This window comes from Gossypium hirsutum, chromosome D11 (assembly GCF_007990345.1).
Source record: "Gossypium hirsutum isolate 1008001.06 chromosome D11, Gossypium_hirsutum_v2.1, whole genome shotgun sequence".
Lineage (NCBI taxonomy): Eukaryota > Viridiplantae > Streptophyta > Magnoliopsida > Malvales > Malvaceae > Gossypium > Gossypium hirsutum.
In genome coordinates, this window is record NC_053447.1 from 37,976,242 (window position 1) to 37,998,746 (window position 22,505).

Sequence of the window (22,505 nt, forward strand, 5' to 3'; positions counted from 1 at the left end):
GGCTTGAGTTCGAGTTACAATATGCACAAATGAGTATTTATTTTGCTTCTTTTATCATGTGAGAAGAAAAAGTTGATTGAAATACTGCTGAGTAGAAAAGAGTTTGAATTGATCTTTGAAGAGGTTTGTGGAGGGAATTTAGGAGAGAAAAGGGGGATTTGGGTAAGGCTTATGTTGGTTGTTGTTGTGGAGAAATTGTTGTAGGAAATCAAGGCTATGTGGGGGGAAGGGAGAGTTGTACCGTATAGGGACTTTAGGCACTCTTGAATTCAGTTTTCAGGGTGTTTTTCTTTCGAAATTGGGTTGGTTTGTGTGAGGGAACTTGTTTTTGGTCATATTTTGTTACTTTTCTTTGTTTTTTGGTTTTGAGAGGCCGAATAGGCTATAGGCCCTTTTGGGTATTATTATTTTCCTTTTTGTTTGTTTTTTACTTGGTTGAATATTTTTGTTTAATTCCCTTTTCTAATCGATTTTTCCCCTTCTGGTCGATTACTACATTTACTCTCACTCTCAACACTTTCAGGTTTTTGCTCTTGTTTTCTCAACATTCGGTTACCTTTTCTCTTCTTTGCCGAATACGTGTGTTCCCTCTTTCTCAAACGGTTTCCCCTTGGAAAATTGCTCTTGTTCTTTGTCTCTCTCAAACGAATCTTAGTAGTCCATCTCCCTTTGTTTTGTTACAAATTATTTTCTCTTTTCCCTCTCCTGCTTTCGGTTTAGTCTTGGTTTAAGGGATTGTCTACTCCTACATTCCGTACTCTCTCCATTCCTATGTTTGATTCGGCAAGTAATCTCTGTTAATCGGTAAGCCTCTCGGTTCCTTCCAGTTCTCTCTTTTACTGTTTAAGCCAAAAGGTGCGATCCCTTACTATCGATTCTTCTCTTTTCTCCTATGTGTATGTTCTTTTGGGTTCTAGAACTTCCGATGGGTGAAGAGGGTGCTAGTAGTAAAGTGATAGCAAAGGTATCGACTGAGTTTGAGCGCGAAGCCTCTACTCTCAAGTTTAAGCGGCGTAAGGTGTCGGCTCTTCGGGATTTTTTGCCAGGTTGTAGAAGGGTGGCTGCACCAATCTCTGGAACTAGTGGGCAACCACAACCAACTGATCTTGTAACACCTCAAACCCGGCGTACACGTTATTTCCGAATCTGTTGTGTCACATTGAAGTGTTTTTCGAAAACCATGTTTTCATTGAAAAACCTTTTTGAAATTTCAAACTTCTTGCCATTTAAAACTTGTACAAAACCTCAGTTTGCGTTTGCTTATTTTCAATCGAGGTTTATTAAAGAAACGTTGTTACCTTCAAAACCTTATTGTTGCGAAAGCTTAATTTAAAACAAATGATTTACGGAAACGTAGTGTTTGAAAATAGTTATTATTTTGGAAAACCGAGTTCTCCTTCTAGCATATATGAATCACAATCAATAAAATCCCGAATTTAAAATTCAAAATTTTAAAGGCCTTATTACAATCCGAATCAAAATCAAAGTGCTTTAGTAAATGAGCAAAACAGAATAAAACTTGTGCAGTTGTATGGCCCTCTCCGAGTCCCTCGCAACTCCGAACTGTCTCACGTTGGGGATTACCTGAAAGGTTAAAAACGGGGTGAGTTTACAAAAACTGAGTTTGTGATCCCCTATCATCCAGTCAGTGATATAAGCAGTAACAGTCTAGGCCCGAGCCCTTTTCATTAACAGAACAATGTGGCTTTTGCCCAAATTAGTAAATGTGTCATGTGGGCCTTAGGTCATTACAGTATCAAAATCAAAAACAGAATACATGTGCGCTTAAGCCCAATACAGTGACAGAATCAGTAATAGAAATGCAACAATGCAATCATGCAACCCATCCCAATCTAGCCAACACACCACCCGTACCAACCAACACACCATGTGGGAATAAAATAAACCTACCCAGCAAACACCCCAATATCAGCACTGGTTACGGCACTAATCAGTATCGCAGCAAACCTGCCAGTAATCAAAATGGCTAAGAACCGTAAAAAGGATAGCTATAAGCTATAAACAGAATGGCTACAAGCCATAAGTACAATAATATGATTAGCATAAAGCCATCAGTAGCAGTGATAAGATTGGCACACAACCATTAGTAATGGTAATATGATCGGCACAAAGCCATTAGTAACGGTAATATGATCGACACAAAGCCATCAGTAGCATCACAGCAAAGCTGTCCGTATCTAACACCCGTAACCCGTATCCATCTCCAGAATAGGGTTATAAAGCATTACCGGAGTTTACAAATTAATTTACAGACATTTCATTTCATCAAGCATTCATATTTAAAATCAATCAAAATCAAAACATTAATGAGCTAACGTTGGCCAATTTAACTCATATATGTCATTATAACCAGAATCAAAACATCCAAAATTACCGATAGAATTAATGGATAGTGTGATAAACAGTCACACATCCATTCAATGCATTATTTCCCTTTTTATCAAATATATCAATGTTTCATCAATTTTCATACAATGAACATTCAAATCATATTCACATCAATAACATACATTTCAAGCATTTAAGAATATAATTTAAGTTACACGAACTTACCAAACTAAATTGCAGAAATACCAAAAATTTAGGGACATTTGGGTAATTTTCTATTTTCCTTGAATTTCCACCCAATCATGATCTAAATTAATATTTCATTCAATCTATTAATTTAAATAATAAAACAATTCATTTCATGCAATTTGGTCACTTTTTGACATTTTTACCAATTTACCCTTAAAATATTACTTTTATTCAATTTAGGCCTTGAACCTAAAACATGCAAATTGGCCATTTTTAATGAAAACTAATGCTAGTTGAATAATCATTTATTTTCCTCCTCCTCTCCATTCCACATCCTTAATGTATAATATGCTTATATGTAACATTATCTATAATTCCATCATTTATTTATATATTGATTCAAAGCTGTCCACTTGAGCCATAGTCACTAAATTATTTACATCTTGAGCTACGAAACTCCGAATTAAGATTAGCTAAATTCATATGAAACTAGTCTCACATATCTTCTTACCATAAAATTTTTAGAATTTTTGGTTCAGCCAATAAGTACAGTTTGTTCTTTAAAATTTCTCCTGATTCACTGTTTGACAGTTCCAACCCCTTTTCACTAAAAACTTATTATCTCTTTGTACAGAATTTGGATGATGTTTCCATTTGTTTCTATTGAAAATATAATCATTAAGGATTTTAAAAATATAAATTTAAGCCTCTAATTATTTTTATTCTATTTTTGATGATTTTCCAAAGTCACAACAGGGGAACCCGAATTCATTCTGACCTTGTCTCACAAAATTTATTATATCTCATGATTTACAATTCCATTACTTACACCGTTTCTTCTAAGAGAAACTAGACTTAATAAGATTTAATTCCATAATTTTTCATTCTCTAATTCGATTTCCACAATTTATGGTGTTTTTTCAAAGTTCACCTATTGCTACTGTCCAAAAATGTTTTAGTGCAAGATGTTGATTACTAAATTTATAACTACCTTATTCCCTTTCTCTATAATATTTCCCATCATTTTCACTTATTTCCCTTCACTAATATATCAAGAACATAATAATTTATTTAATAAAACTCTACTATAACATCATTTCTAGACTTTTTCAACAATAACAAACTTAAAAATATATTGAAATCTTGATGTTCTTAACTTATATTATTGATTTCAATCTTTAACTTGATTTTCTATCTTCTCCAGCTTCTATTTCTTGAATCTAACTTGACATTATAGCTCCCCATTTTCTCCTTATTATTTTTCTCTCCTGGAAGCTATGGAAATTCTATTGATTTCTAGGTGAAAATAGTGAATTTTTGGTGAAAGGACCAAATTGTAAAGAAAGTAAAACTTTCTTTCTTCTCTTCTCTTCTAACGTTGGTTGCATGGAAAGATGATGATTTTTCATCATCTTTCCTCCCTTTTATATTAATCATTTAATAATAAAATAATACTAAAAATCTTAATAAAATATTAATTAAATAACATTTATCTAATTAATTAATTAAAAATATCACAAACATCATCATTACCTTCTAGAATCTCTCTCTCTATTTGACCATTTTGCCCTTTATAATCTTTTGAAATTTCATCCTTGAGTCATCACTTAATTGGATAAAATTATAATTTAGTCCCTCAAAATTCTTCACCTTTTCAATTTGTTCCTAGTTCATCCATTTTCCTTAGTTTCTAGATTATTCCACCCTTAAATATTTACATTATTGGCCCTTCAACTTTTTCATATTTACACTTTAACCCCTCATATTTTGAGTATTTACTCTTGGGCAACAAAATTTTTCTCACTTTTCCAATTTAATCCTTTCTTTAATAAATATGTCATAATATACTTCCCAAAGTTGACATAACTCAACATTACCCTTTTTATCACTTTATTTCCTTATTTTACTATATCAAGGATATTATCTTACTTTCTTACTATAGTAATTTTTGGGGTATTACATTTCTCTCCCCCTTAAAATAAATTTCGTCCTCAAAATTTCCTTCTTTTATTTTGATCATGAACTTCATCATTTCTATATTCTTTCAATTATCCTTTTCTATCCATTCTTATCACTAACATTTCTAGTTTTTATATCATTTTGTACTTCCTTTTCAATAATATTCTTCTTTTTAACTTAATTGAGTTCTTATTTCCTCTCTTTCTTTATAACCAGAAGTCCCTTCTTCATTTAGTTTTCTTAAAGTCATCTCTATCATTCTATAGTTCCCTTCTGTACATATTTACCTAGCTTAATATTTGTATTCATCCTCTATCCTTTCATTTCACAATTTATTTTTATTTCAATATTTCAAACATGAATCAGAGTTAAACATTTACCTTGTAATGAAAATTATTTATCTCTTTTAGCGGAGGTCCAGTAGATTAAACAGAATACTTAGGATATACGGAACTGATATAGAGGTGCATTATTATGCACTGTTAAACAAAAAGCATTAAAGTATTATACAGAGAACATAAATGTGCTAATAATTAGAGAGCACCGATGTGCTAATAATCAGAGAGCATGCTAAACTCCGTTAATATCCTAATAGTTCTAATCTCGTCTACTTGGGCAAGTTATTTCATGCATGCATATCACTTTTACACTTTTTTCATAATGCTTTTACATGCTTTACAATTTAATTATTGTACCAAAAATCCGTATATTTATATCTTCTCTGCCTTTAATACATGTATTATATTTCAAAATTCATTATTCATCCGTAATTTACTAATAATCCATATCATGTACTTCACATACCACGTTTACATGTTTTGCAATTTAGTCATCAGCACAATATTTCTTGTAGCAACACAATACACTTTCTAAATACGCATTCAAAACAGAACAATAATTGGTGATAAACTGACCAGACCAACAGGGCTTTCATCTAACATTATAATTAGCTAACATTCTCACAACATAAGAACTCTATCAGAACTGAACAATTACACAAACATATCTCTGAGGATAAAAGAATATATATAATATCTAAAAAAGATCATCATGTTCATTTCGACTGTAACCTTCACACACAGACATCTTTACCACTTAATTATCTTTTCTCTGACTAATTCTGTTATCACGAACCTCACTTTATTCCATTCACTAAAAAAAACTTCCAGTTAATACATACATTCTTTTAGGTATCATACCTGAATATTGTCTCATTAAATTTAACTTCTTATTTATTTACTCTCTTACTTGTTTACTTACTTGCTTGCTTAAACAACTCATGATTATAACTTACTCTTTCCTTATTGAAATTCTTTTCTCAACTGATAACTGAAATATTCTTAATCCTTATACTCACCTGAATTTGCTTATCGTACTTTTACCTGAACTTTCATGTAACATAATTTCTTTGCTAGCCCATTGAATCACTTGGAATACTAAGGATACTCGGGTCTCCTATCTGATAATAACATGCCAAAGCCATGTCCCAGACATGGTCTTACATGGGATGTTTCCTGCACTGCCAATGCCATATCCCAGATATGGTCTTACATGAGAGTTCTCATATCGGTGCCTATGCCATATCCCAGACATGGTTTTACGGGGGACCTCTCATCTCGGTGCCAAAGCCATGTCCCAGACATGGTCTTACATGGGACCTCTCATCTTGGTGCCAATGCCATGTCCCAGACATGGTCTTACATGAGACTTCTAATCTCAGTGCCAATGCCATGTCCCAGACATGGTCTTACACTGGCTCACATATCGATGTCGATGCCATGTCCCAGACATGGTCTTATACGTGATTGCATGCTGATACCATATCCCACATATGGTATTATACGGAAATCACATATCATATGTTGCCATTGTCCAACCATGGTCTTTTCCGTCAATTCATCACATATCACTGAACGAAAGTACTCATTCTTGTGTTCTGCTCAATTTGATCTTTCAATTCAATTTTCATACTATTATAATAATCATGGTTCAATAGCAAAGACATAAAACAAACATCATCTTATTTCTAATTTAACAATTAAACATAAGATTTTATCATATAAACATACTGATTACACTTATTCAAGCAAGTGTACATAAGCATACATTCCATCTATTTGTGTATATTTACTTACCATATAGTTAATTAATCAAATATGTTCAGCACATAACATCATATGCGCGCCAAGCAACCGCGGATGAGCTTATCACCATATAAACTTTCGTTTTATTCTACGTTTCTACATTTCTCAACTCATGGTTGTCTTACTTCATACGTTAACACATACTTATCCTAAATTTTCTATTCATACCTTTCTAAATTTCGTTTCATCATAAACACATTTCAATCACCTCAACATAATTTTTTTAGCATTATTGGAAACAACTCGGTTAGAAGTCATCTCTGTCTTACAAAATAATTTATGAGTCAGAAGATATTACACTGTCACGAGTAATAATATGGCATGTATACTAAACTCACAGACGCTATGTTAGTCCGAGAACCAACTAAACCATAACTCTGATACCAATAAATGTAACACCTCTAACCCGTATCCATCTCCAGAATAGGGTTATAGAGCATTACCGGAGTTTACAAATAAATTTACAGACATTTCATTTCATCAAGCATTCATATTTAAAATCAATCAAAATCAAAATATTAATGAGCTAACGTTGGCCAATTTAACTCATACATGTCATTATAACCAGAATCAAAACATCCAAAATTACCGATAGAATTAATGGATAGTGTGATAAACATTCACACATCCATTCAATGCATTATTTCCCTTTTTATCAAATATATCAATGTTTCATCAATTTTCATACAATGAACATTCAAATCATATTCACATCAATAACATACATTTCAAGCATTTAAGAATATAATTCAAGTTACACGAACTTACCAGACTAAATTGCAGAAATACCAAAAATTTAGGGATATTTGGGTAATTTTCTATTTTCCTTGAATTTCCACCCAATCATGATCTAAATTAATATTGCATTCAATTTATTAATTTAAATAATAAAACAATTCAATGTCCACTGCATGACTGATATCTGTTACTGTTATGGGCCAAGGCCCCACTGATACTTTTACTGAAATTGGGCAAAGGCCCTACTAATTACTGGCATTGTGATGGGCTCAAGCCCAACAATTTACTGTTACAGGAAAGGGCTTAGGCCCACACTGAACCGGACTGTTATTGTAACGGTCTTAGGCCCAAACTGTATTTATCTACTATTCAATTGACTATTTTCTTGTTAGGGGATTACACACCGACTTTTTGAAAACTCACCCTTCTGTTTAACTATACAGCTAATCCCTAGTTGTAGGCGGGTCGATGCTGCGAGGGAGTCAATGATGGCCACACAACCGCATCAGCTTTCGCTTTTAGCTTCTGATTTATAAGTAACTGAATTTGGGTATTTTTATGTAAAAAGGCCTCTTTAAAGTTATAAACTTTAAATTGGGGTTAAAATTTATTTAGTTTGATAAACTTCTAGTTGTAGAAAAAGACGGTTTTCAAAAGGAAACTGTTTTCAAAGACACCACGTTTTCGTAAAATACTATAAAGGTTTCTACATCAAACAATGTTTTAAATATAGTAACAAACTAATATGATCAACACACTACTAAGGACAACTTGAGTTTTCAATAAACGTGAATTAGTATAGAACGGGTTTTCAATGAAACTGTGTTTTTGAAAAACACTTCAATGTGATATCGCCAGATTCGACCACAACATCTAGGCCGGGTTTAGGGTGTTACACTACATTAGCCACTGGAATGGCTAAGCTAACTTACGTTACTTTTGAAGACCTTGAATAAACTTATTTTAGAGAAAATCGTAGTTGTACTTTGAGTTAGCTTAAAAGTATTCATTCATCAGATCGTGTATACTTAGGATTCATTTTATTGTTGATAGTGTTGTTTTAGAAAAATTGTTTACTTGTCGCTCTTCTTTTAAAAAAACTTGATGTTAAACTAATGCAGCGGAAAAAATATTTCTTAAGTCATTTTGGAAACTAAGTTGTCGTATTGATTTGTTTTTCAAAAATGATTCCTTTGCAATGTAGCAGAATCTAGGGAACAATATCAAAATTTACATAAGCCTGATATCATGCATTATCCGATTATTATGCTTGAGTAATTCATGCATGCAAAAATCCCAGAAGAAAAGTTACCAAGCCACAGACAAGAAGTCATTAAAAATTATAAACCAAAACTAACTCAGACAGATCAATACTTATTAAAAATAGTTCGAGGTCCAAGGTGATTCTCCGAATGCTGAGTTTGGTCTTAAACACTATTGTGGGGTGAGCTTGTGAAAAGCTCAGTGTGAGTTGAACAATTATTTAAACAAACATAAATATCGAATATAGTAAAACATATTAGCTTTAATAGAAGAAAACATAACCATCATAGGAATTTCATATCATTACATAGCCAATTATCAAATTGATGTCAAATGGTGTATGAGCATGGGACATCATTCATTCGAGTAACAATCATTAATTTTGATACCATTGAATACAACACACTACAACACATATCATAAATCAATAGCATTCGGACATGTCATGAGCATGATGTAATGCAAAAAAGTTCCTACCCATAGCATCCACTACACACCACGCGTTCCTCAAAACCCGTCATCTGAACTCCTAAACATTATGGGCTTAAGCCCGTTGTGGTTAAAACCACCGATAACATTATGCAAAAAATTTTGCTAGTAAAAAATACAGACAAGCTGCCAGTAAAAATGTGATAAATCATCATTCCCCTCGGTACTCTAGGTGCAGTGCACTGACTACAAATAATGTGGACTTAATATGCCACCGGTACTCCACAAAACTCCTACGCCAACCACAAAATCCCAACCTAACGCATATGCAATATGTCACACAATCTCATACATAATCTTATCTCAATACTTTTCACATTCATTTGACATGCTCAACATATCCTCAATAATCACATACTTTTAGTGTATGGAAACAATGTTCCAATATTTCAAATTACCATTGTGTTGGTATCAATCAATACCATTCAATTTCACATACTTTACGAATTTTCATGGTGCACAAATAGCACCCTTTTCAGTCGACAACATAACAAATATCTCATGCGTTTAAATCATATATAAGCTTAATATCTCAACACATTATATCATTTATCAAACATTCTCATATTTCATAACTCAAATATGCAATTCCAAACTCAATCAAACATTCATACTATCAAACTAGCAATTTTTCCAACATGTCAATCTTTTAAGACTCAAAACATACCTGGTTCGGCCACTCACAAAATCAATAATTTGGCTATTAATCCAATCAAATAAGCAAGCTAATTTATCAAATATAACATGATATTTAACATTTTCAAAAAAATTTATGAGTTTAGGACCCAAACCTTATTTTTCGCTTCCTCGTAGCACACTAACAAATCTTCCAATTTTCCTTAATAATTCCTTAAACAAAATTAAACCAAAATTCAGTATAAATTCAATGAATTTACTATTAAACCAGCCCTCAAATATCCACTTATGAGTTCAAAACAATCATTGAAATTATAACTATTTTATGAATACAAATTAGTTAGATTCCTTATATTGTATCGATGTGAACCATACGTACAATCGTTCTTCGCCTTTATAGATGATTTGGGACATTTAGGTTAGCACCTAATTCAATAATATACTGTAAAATTAGTAGCTAGTTAATTATTAAACTCATTCATATAATCAATTCATAACCTTTACCCAACAATTATGTTGAAATAATAAACTAGTTATCCTTAATTGTACTTACACTTCATGATTTGTGGGATCCGATTGGCTAATTGATCAAGAATGTGTCTCCCTAATTAACATGTGATTAAAGGATTATTAGGAGGGTTCAAGAACACAATTTAATGCTGGAAAAATATGGGCATGACCAAGAAAGAAAACAACCCCCTTTCTTGTATATAGGCACACGCACACCACCCATGGTGGCCAAAATTGGGGCTAAATTTTAAAACTGTTTGAGATCTCATTAAAATCTGGAAAAACATATTTGAAATCATTTAAAAATCCACCAAATTCTAGATCTAGAATTTTTTTTAATTGACAAGATTAATCAAGAAATTGAAGAGACAATAGATCTTGCCCAAACTAGTTGAATGAAACAATAATGACACTTTCTTAGCAATGTTTGAGATCAATCTTGGGGTTCAAGATTTTAGTTTTGGGGATAATTTAGATGAGGATAAATGTCACCAATAGAGTAAAGCAGATGGTACACAATCTTGATGCAAAAGGAAGAAGAAAGATATGGTAAAATGGGAGGTGTAGGCGACGACAACAATGAGAGAAAGAAAGAAAGAAAATTGAAGAGAAAAAAAATGAGAGGAAGAGGTGAATGGCTAGGGTAGGGAAAATTGAATTAAAGGCTGAAAAATACAATAAAAATTTGTATTTATACTTAGGTTTCAAGGGTACGGATGGCACACACATTAAAAAAAGAAAGAGATTTTACAAAATTTAATTATTTTGCAAGGGAAATGATTTGAACTTGGGACCTTATTTACTTTCCATGTTTTCTAATATTTCTTTTAACCATTAGGTCTCATCATCATTTTTGAATTAATTTTGAAATATTTATTCTAAAAACAAGGCATGTCACATAATATGATTTATCACAAAATTTACAAAATAAAAAAATGTTGAGAGAGAAGGGATTTGAACTTGGGATTCAAGGGACGTTTCACTATCACTTAACCAACAAACCAATACCTCATTTATTTCCCAAAAATGCATAGGTAATCTCAAAAATTAAGACATGACCACTCTCTTTCAATTCACAAACCTAATGCTACTAGCCCTTGATTTTTTGGGATGTTACAAAGTTAGCCAAGCCCCTATAGTAAGAGAATTTGTAGATACGTTTCCTGGGGAAATTCTTGGAATGCCTCCTAAGAGAGAGGAAAAATTTTCAATTGAACTGGAACCTAGAACAGCACATATTTCTTGTACTTCATATAGGATGACACCATTAGAGCTTAATGAGTTAAAAGAGCAGTTGTAAGATCAATTAAATAAGGGATTTATTAGACTAAGTGTGTCACCATGGGGTGCACTAATTCTATTTGTAAAGAAAAAAGATGGAACTATCGCCTATGTATAGATTACTACCAGTTGAAAATTACAGTAAAGAATAAGCATCCTGTGCCAAGGATTGAAGATTTATTTGATCAGTTAAATGGGATACTTTTTTCTCCAAAATTAATTTGAGGTCTGGAGTTTAGCAAGCAAGCATTAAGGGTGAAGATGTACCTAAGACAACTTTTCGATCAAGGTATGGTCATTATGAATTTTTGTTAATGCATTTTTTATTGACAAAGGTTCCTGTTATATTTATGGATTGATGAGCAAGGTATTTTAGTCATATTTAGATCAATTTGTTGTAGTTTTTATCAATGAAATACTAGTTTACTCTAAGAATGAGACTGGTCATAAGGGACATTTGAGAACTGTGTTGAGAACTCTGCATGATAATCAATTTTATGTTGAGCTTAGTAAATACGAGTTTTGGCTTAGAGAGATACCCTTTTTAGGGCAAGTTATCTCTGCTGATGGTATTAAAGTTGGCCAAGCCAATGTAAAGGCAGTACTCGAGTGGAATGCGCCCAAGAATGTATCTAAAGTTCATAGCTTTTTGGGGTTAGCTAGTTATTACAGATGATTGTGAAGGCCTTTTCTATGATAGTATCACCTCTAACTCAATTATTGAAAAAGAAAGAAAAGTTTGAGTGGAATGATGAATGTCAACAGAGTTTTGTGAAATTGAAGACAATTTTGACTAAAGCTCCAGTGTTAGCACAACTAGAGTCTGGCACAAAGTATAAAGTTTACAATTATACATCTTTGAATGGGTTAGGAAGTGTGCTCATGCAGAAAGGAAAGGTTATAACTTATGCGTTACATTAGCTTAAACCTCATGAGACAAACTATGCAACTCACAACTTACAATTGGCATCAGTGGTGTTAGAATTGAAAATCTGGAGACATTATTTATATGGAGAAAAGTGTCATGTATTCTCTGGTCAAAAATGTTTAAAATATTTGATGACTTAGAAGGATCTAAATTTTCTTCAAAAGAGATGGTTAGAGTTGTTGAAAGATTATGATTTGACCATTGAATACAATTCAAGAAAGGCAAATGTGGTAGTTGATGCTTTAAGTAGAAAAACTGTGGTAGCCTTAATGTCTCTTCGAGCAAAAGTGAGTATGTCTGATAATGGATCCTTCTTAGCAGAAGTAGTAGTGAAACCAACTTTTCTTTCATAGATATTAGAGGAGCAGATGAAATATGTTAAATGTGACTTGTTCAAGCAACAAATGATATCTAGCAAAGCATCAAATTTTAGTCTAGGAAAAGATGGTGAGTTAAGATTCATGGATAAAATGTTTATACCAGTTAGGAATGGGTTGAGAAAAAAATTGTTAAGAGAAGCTCATCAGGGAACTTTTTCACTCCATCCTGGGAGCATCAAAATGTATAAAGATATGAAATTTTCATTTTGGTGGCCTAGTATGAAAAGATAAATTTCAGAGTCTATTTTAACTTGTTTAACTTGTCAAAGAGTCAAAGCTGAACATCAGGTACCTTTAAGTAAATTGTATCATTAAGAAATTCCAAAGTGGAAATGGGATAGAATTAATATATATTTTGTATCAGGTTTGTCCCTCAATCCTTCTAAGAAGAATTTTGTATGGGTAATAATGGATTGTCTTACTAAGTCAGCTCATTTTCTACCTGCGAATACTACTTATTCTTTGCAAAAGTTAACTGAACTTTATATTGCTGAGATAGTACGACTTCATGGACTTCCTTCTTTCATAGTGTCTGATAGAAATCTAAGGTTTACCTCGAGGTTTTGGAATCAGTTATAGAAATCTTTGGGAATTAAGTTACAATTTAGTATTGCATTTCATCCTCAAACTAATGGTTAGTCTAAAAGAGTTATTTATGTTCTAAAAGATATTTGTGAAGTTTTGTAATTGATTATTGAATTGGAAAAGGTATGTTACTTTGGTTGGTATTGAATTGGGAAAGGTATGTTACTTTGGTTGAGTTTCCTTATAATAACAGTTTTCTTGTCAGAGTGAAAATGTCTCCATTTGAAGCTTCGTATGGTAGAAGGTGTAGAGCACCTACTTTTTGGATAGAGGTTAGTGAAAGGTAGTTAGTGAATCTTGAATTAATACTAAAAACTGAGGAGAAAGTCTTTGCTATTCGAAATCATTTCAAAGCTGCGCAAGATCATCATAAAGCTTATACAGATCTAAAAAGAAAATAAATTTTATTTGAAACTAGGGATAAGGTATTTTTGGAAGTCTCTTGTTGGAAAAAAATCATCAGATTTAGCTAGAAAGAAAATTAAGTCCAAGGTTTGTAGGACCATATACAGTTCTTGAGAAATTTGGACCTATAGCTGACAGATTGGCTCTACCTCTTCAATTATTGTGACACCCCAAAATCAACCAGAACGTACCGACCTGAATCCAAAGCGATACATTAGTCACCAAAGTGACTCTCTAACACAAAATCACCTAAAGCACACCCAAACCTTATAACACCTCAATTCTAACTAATAACTATCAAATATTTTTGTGGAAGTGATTTGTGAACCATTTTAAAACTTCCTTTCAAGATGTAATCATAAGGGTATTTAGCTAATTTCACCATTTAAAGCTAAACGAACCAGATTTTAATTCTAAATGATTACCAACTTTCATATAGTCAATCTATGCAACCCCTAAAATTCTTTTTAGTTATCCATTTTTCCTTAATCTATTTATTAATTAAGGCTATATTAGCTAAGTTTTATTACCTTACTCATACATACAACTCTAATTGATCTAATTACAACTAATAAACAATATGTGTATAATAATTTAAACATTCAAAATCATGCTTAACAAACAACAATTAAAACATACAATGGACTTATCTTAGTCACACAGCTTTCCACTCCTTGACAAACTACAATTAAAATGTATTAGTGAAAATTTCGTGCTTTAATCACCATATTTTCAATCATCATGTTATCACTTAAGAACATACAATACTACACTCAACATTTAACCATAAAACCAAACATTAAAGAAAAACAAATATAACATCTCAAAATTAATATCCAAATGTAAGTCTCAAACATCCATTACAAGTGTATCAAATTATCCGAATTGAGTGCCACAATGCCCTCTAATGTATCTATAGAAAAGTCCTTAATCTATACTACCAAGTAGCCTTAAACTTGGACCAGCCTTGCCCTTGCTCCTTAACTTTCCTAAGCTTGAAAAACTCTGCACAAAGCTGTGAGGATGTGAGCTGAAAAAACTCAGCTAATGGCCATAAATTCAATAAGTAAATCAAACTAAAGACACACTTAAACCAAGGCAAATCATGTATCAAATTTTAGAGATATGATCCATAGTTTCAATTATATTTTCATGCTCAATTATGGCATTCAATTGATTGAAATTTCTAGCAGCAATGCAACATCATAACATCATAATACCACATGTTATTCCATGAATAAAAATCATATTTATTACGACATATGAAAACATAATATATTTAACAAACACGCACTTAGATTGACAAATGACATCCATGGCAAAATGTAAATATGTGATCATGCATTGGATAAACGGATCTCCAATGTCCCAAATATCAAATAAAATACTCCGATTGAGCGGGGCATAGCCACACACTTCCTTATGTCGCCTTGAAATCGCCAATGATTGAGTGGAGAAAAAAAGGCTCAGCAGTTCCTTATTCACTCCAGAAAAGTCAATACTCCTAAAGCTAGATGCTCACAAATAACACATGTAGTGGTGAGTACTCACTAATCCTATGGCATGCCATCTATATCCATAGATCCACCATGCAATGTTGCCAATATAACCAAACACACCAGGCATAAACATTGATATTTTTGCACTTAATTCAGGATATAAAAAATTAATTTAAAGCATATCACTTTGAAATTTTAACAACAACATAGATAAGATCAATATGTGTCTTATTCCATGGATCTAAAACCAACTATAAAATCATCATCAAGTGCTCTAATATACAGTAATCCATGCTCCAATTATTAATCAATACAATTCAAATCAACCATATCAAACACTCTATTCAAAGCTTCCACAAATCATTTACAAATATGCTTTCATAAAATTAAAATCAATTTTGAAATCTAAACCATTTGAGATACAATTGAATCACTAGAAGCACAATTCAAAACCTCAATTCATAACGTAAATAGGAATGTTTGCCAATTGCCTTTAAAAACCACTCACATTCACACTTTGCTTTTTAAGCCAATATGTACTAAGTAACTGTGTTTGGACCTCAACTCTGATTAGCAGTGGCTCCTCCTCGATGTGGATCTTAAAAAGAGGTAAAATACATGTTACAAGCTATCATTAACAAAAAGAAAATCAAAGAATCATGAACCACATAGATATGAGACACCTCTCCAATCTACCTTATCGAAAACTCACGATCTAGCAGAAACACAAATTTCAGCCCTCAAATGACCTTCTCTGCACCAAAAATCATTTCTAAACATAATTCCTAATCTATCAACACAAAACCTAAGCATCAATTTCATCAAACAAACTGTTTCATAATTTTTTAGAAAATCAACTCATGTTCTTAGTTTAAAAAAATGGATTTGCCAAAACTGATCAACCAAACGAGTTTGATCTTTTGTTTTCTAATAAAAAACCTCTTAATAAACATGATTTGATCTTAAATATCCATTTAAACTTAGATTCCAACCCAAAACAGTGAATTTACCATTGATGAATCTCTTGTTCAAGAGCTAAGAGGTCAAGATTTGATAAACCATTTTAATCAATTTAGATAAAAATAATGATTCAAACAACCTTAAAATGAATTTAGAGTTGAGAAAATACCTTCAATTGATCTGAAATCACTAATATTGAAGATTTTATTAAGATCTTTGAAGAGCTCGGTTGAGTTTTTTTCTCAACTTTGGAAATCTTTTCTAGAGAATTTTGAGAGAATAAAAGATGAGATCTAATATTTGATATGTGGACTTCAAAAATGAAAAAAAATTGAGAGAAAATGCTTAGAAATTGGGTGAGAATTATGTGTGAAGTGAGGAGGCTGCAACATTTTTGAGTTGAAGAACCCCTACCTGATTTCCTAAAATTGGGGAAATTACTATCAGGCCACTCCCACAATTCCATTGTTTTACTAAATAATCCTTTCCCTCCAAAATTTCAAAAATATGGGTAATTTTTCGTAGAACCACTGAAATATTTCCCTTGTTTTGCAAAATGGTCCAGTTTAATTAATATTTTAAATTCTCTCAATTAAACCCCCATTTTAATTTATTTTTCAATTCTAATTTGATCGAAAATATTTATTTTACCCAAAAATTATTTAAAACAATAAAATTAATTTTTCTAAAAAATTTTATTTTTTGGAATATTATTTCTTGATTTTTAAATGAAATTAAGGTAACTAACTAATAAAAAAATTACTAATAAACCTGATTAACTCCTATTTTTCACTCAGAACCTGATAAACTTACTTGAAACTACTATACCTATTTTAGGGTCTTACAATTATCAAAGATTCACAACATATTTCATGTATCTATGTTGAGAAAGTATAGATCCAATCCTGATCATGTTGTATAGATTTAAGAGTTAGAAGTTGAACAAAACTTGTCTTATGAAGAATAGCCTGTCAGTATTCTAGTAAGAGAGGTAAAAGAGCTAAGAAATAAAAGGATTCCCTTAGTAAAATTTTTATGGAGGAATCATAGTACTGAAGAAGCTACCTGGGAAAGAGAAAGCCAAATGAGAGAGCAGTATCCACAATTATTTTCAGGTATAAATTTTGGGGACGAAATTTTCTAATTAGGGGAGAGTTGAAATAGCCCGCCCAGCAAAGTCTCTTCATCTAGTTATTGTTTATTGTACTGAATATAGCTTTGAGTAAGGAAAGTATTAAATATGACCAAGTATAGGATTATGTGCATGCGCCAATTGGAAAATTTCGTGATTTAAAGAATCTTTGTTTTGGGCGATATCTATGGTTTGGTGGGTTCTTATGTGAGTATATGCCACCACAAATGTTTTGGCGAAGACGTCAAATATGTAGTTTAATATATTTGTTTATTATTTTTTATAAGACTATTTAGTTAGTTCAGTGAGAACTGATTAGAATAGGACTATGATATTGTAGTTGATAAGACTTAAATTATGATAAGAACACTTAATCACGAAAATCAATGGTACTAGTGGAATAATCTAATTCTTCCACTAAAATTTGTTTTTGTACTGACGTATATAAGGATATCAATGTCTTCACCGATAAACTTTGCGTGTTCTTGACATTCATCTTCTTCTTGATTTTATTTGCATTCTATCTTAAACCTTAAGTCCAAAAACCTTACTTAGGTTAGATTCGTTGTATTCAGCCAACTCCCACATTTGTTTTATCTCTCTGGTAAATACTGATGAACCCTAGGTTATTTTTATAGTTATTTACATATTTTTAGCTCTACATGCATAAGTTCTAGAAGTATATGTCACGAAGGAAACTTCCAAATTCTCGGTTGTGTTAATGTCCTTGCATGCATGTTTAGATTCAATAGAGTAATGATCTGACATGTGTAATTATCCATTATTTAGCTCAAGACATTGTAGAAGTTCCGAGTGGAACAGACAAAGGTCTTACCATCTAGACTTTGTTGTATTTTTGGTAAGTTCCTTCTTACTTCCATGTGAGTACTATTCTTTCACTATATGTCCTATAAGGCAAGTGGTTATAGTTTGCAAAAGTGAAATGTGTGTACATGAAAAATGGTTGTTTAAAGTTGTCAATCTGGATCTGTAAGGTCTGTGTTAAAGAGTAAGAACCATTCTTCATGCTTAAGCCACTACCTTCTATTTCTAACAAGAATGATATGGTCTGAATCATGGAAATGATATTAAAGAAATATATTCATGGTGTTGCCTTTGATGGAATGTACATTGAACTGGCAGATCGCGATAAATGAAAATGGTTGCGTAGCCTCTGGTAGGGCAAATGTATGTTGCAAACCAGATTGGCAAATAACGACAAAGGATACAAACCAAAGGAATATGAATGAAATGAATGATATAAATCTGACTATGGATATGGGTACATGGCTAACATGAAAAAGGTTTGTCTGCATTGTCATATGGGCATATTGTATTGGAAACATGAAAATACATAGACTTTTTCATGCCCTTTTTAACTCAAATTCATGCAGTTTTGTAGTAATTCTTGTTGAAAAATATAATATAATTACAAAATAATTAAATTATACTCAAATTATTAAAATATTGAATTTTAAATTTTATAATAAATTCTCACAAATTTTGATTTATTTTCGACAAATTTGCACAAATTGTAACACCCCGAATTTTAAGCCTAGACGAAATAGGTTTTGAACAAGGGAATAGTTAGGAGACTGCACATAAATATTTAGTTGTGCAAGGAAGTGACATAAATGAATGTTTGCTTCAGTGGTTAAGTGATTTAGGAGTGTTTGGAAGTGTCTGAGAAGTCAAGGGTTCAAGCCTTGACTTATGCAAAATTTTTATTTTAAGTGAATAAAATCCTTGGATCTAGATAGTAGGTTCTTAGATTATTGTGGTTAAAATACAAAGGAGTTGTTGGTCTAGTGGTAAGGGGCGTGTGGAGTGTACATGGGGTCTAAGGTTGGAGTGGTGGTGCATCAAAAAAGGAGTATTTATTTTGCTGCCTAATTCTTGTGGGTGGTAGAGTAGGATTGAAATACTACTAAATGGAGTTTGAACTGGTCATAGAGAGAATTGAGGAGGGATATTTGGAGAGATTTGAGGAGAGAATATTGAGATTTAGGGAGGTTGTTGTTGTGGAGAGCTATATATCATCTTATTTGTTCATTGTTCTCCATAGGAGATCGGTGAGGTTTTCAAGGTTTTCGTCGCTTTCTCCAACCTGCATTGCTTTCATTCCTAACTAGTGGTGGTCGAGGTTGATTGGCACATTGCCTGGGAACCAAGGGTGCGATGATCATTGATTTTCAAAATAAGAGTGTTTGGAACAAGGGAATCTGCAAATCGCATCAGGTGTGTAACCACCCCACTGCAACTGTAGAACGGCGAAAGCTGAAAAGCTGAAATATGACGTTGAGACCACACGAGTGTGTGATTGCTCATATGGAAAGCCAAACCTGCGAATCATGGGCGATAAACTGTAGAGGCCTCCATGAGCATTTTCATGGGCTTAGGCTGTAATAGGCTATGTTGGGCCGAAATTGGTCGTGTAGGCTCAATGGGCTTGTGGGCCCTACACAAATGAAATCCACCATTTGTGACAAATAATGGACTGGGCTATGTAGATCTCATAGCCGTGGCAAAATCTGGGCTGAACGGGCTGTACGAGAATGTGGGCCCACTTGGGTCGAGTAATGGGCCTTGGGCCCATTTACACTATTATGACCATTTAGATTACCTGAGTCACTCAATGCAACTACAGACCTTTCGAGAGGTCGATAAATGATCGAAATACCCCAATAAGGTAAAATGACCGTAATACCCCCACAGGATAAAATGACCGAAATACCTTCATAGGATAAAATAACCGAAATACCCCTATAGGGTAAAATGATCGAAATACCCCCATAGGGTAAAATAACTGAAATACCTCCATAGCGTAAAATGAACAAAATACCCTTATAGGGTAAAATGACCAAAATACCCTTATAGGGTAAAATGATCGAAGTATGCCTATAGGGTAGAATGACCGAAATGCCCCATAGGGTAGAATGACTGAAATACCCCCATAGGGCAAAATGATCAAAATACCCCATAGGGTAGAATGAATGAAATACCCCTATAGGGTAAAATGACCAATATACCCCCATAGAGTAAAATGACCGAAATACCCCCATAGGGTAAAATGACTGTTACACCCCTAAGAGATGAAATGACTGTTATGACCTGATGTTATGACTTATTTGCTCTATGATATGTGTGGATGTGATTAAGCATGACATTTTGCATACACGTACAATATTATGTCACGACATATTTCATGGGGATGGGCTGTTATATTTAGAGGAAGTGTACCGTACTGATAAGGTTGGATGGGTCTTTCAAGATGACTGTGGACCTACTGATGGCTATATGTCGTTTATTTTACTGGCGGCTTTGCTGCGATATTGGTGTGTTGGCTGGGTGGGTCAATTTTATCCTCACATGGTGTGTTGGTGGTATGGAGTGGTGTGTTGGCTGGATTGGGATGGGTTGCATTATTGCACTGTACCGATACTGTATTGAGCTAAGGCCCACATTGTTACTGTATTGGGCTAAGGCCCACATTATTACTGTATTGGGTTAAGGCCCACACTGTTCTGTTACTAAATAGGGCTCAGGCCTAGACTGTCACTACTTGTTGTATACTGATTGACTGATAGGGGATTACACACTAAGTTTCGTAAACTCACTATTTCTTTTTAACCGTGCAGGTAATCCTCAGTCTTAGGCAATTTGGTGCTGCACGAGACTCGGAGGTGGCCACACAATTGCAGCAGTTCTACACTTGCTTTTATTTAAAATTAAAGTTTGTGTTGGGTTTTGTTTACGTAATAAGGCCATTTATGTATGTTTACATTTTTAATTGGGCTTTTGCTTACTTATTTTAAATTGCTAGTTTAGCAAAAGACGAATTTTCAAAATAATTATTGTTTTCAAAGACACGAAATTTGAACATTAGAGTTTTCAAAAGCTTCTGCGATTTTAGATCAACCTTTTATAACAATAGTAGATAACAAGGTAAACGTTTTTCACTAGATGATTTTTTTAAACCAAGAAACGAATTTTTACCAATGAGTTCACTTTTCACTAAACACCTCAATGTGACACCGCCAGGTTTGGCCATAATTCCTAGGTCAAGTTTGGGGTGTTACACAAAGGATGAAAATTTGCTTGGCAAACACTGCTAGAAGCTCAAAACTGTGAAATGCTTTTTGAAGTATTGAGGCGAATTAATTTTTTAGCCTAAGACGGTCCAAATTATGAATATTAATATATAATATAATTAATTTTAATTTCTATCCAATTTATTTTGGGTTAAATAATAATTAATTATATTATGGAAAGGAGACCTAATTGTGCTAATACGAAATATTGATCCAACAAAGCAATCGGTGATGTGATCCGGCTCAGTTGATGGAGTCGAGTTCACTTAAGTTGCCCGATCGTCGACAAGAAGTATTGGTTGATGTCGAATGGAGATAACTTTATGGAGTTGTTTTAAGCGGAAGTAATTAAAAGGGTTCAAAAATGGCTTGGTTTGGAGAATGGATAGGTTCAGTTTAACAAAGAAAATAAAGTTTAAGTAGATAGATAAAATGGAATGGAAATTGAACTCAAGCGAAGAACGATTCAATACCATGTAAAGTATTGCCCCGGGACTTATATTGCTTAAGGTGGGTTTAATGGAAGTCGAAGATGGACCTTGAACCGTTACCTATAGAGAGGTAGGAACCAAAGGTATAAAGAGGTGGATGAACGCCACACCAAGATGGTGATAAGTTCAAGGAGTCGGGTTGACGCCACTAGCGAGCTAGATAAGTCAGAACGAGACTCGTACAAAATAGGATAGGAGGAAACCTCACAATCAAGTTTAATAATCAGAATTGTCTAACCTTTTTACAAAGAGAAATGAACTATTTATAGAGTTCAGATGATAGCCGAATAGTCATACTAAACAAGCTTAAAGACTAAGTAATTCGGCTTTAAATGTGTAAAACTAAACTAGAAATGTATCCATTAAAAGTGATGTCCAAATTCGGCTGTATGGATGTTCAATGGCCAACTTCATGAGTAAGGAAATGTACTTGAGGGCTGATGAATGCATGGGATGCCAATAGCTTTGTCTAGATT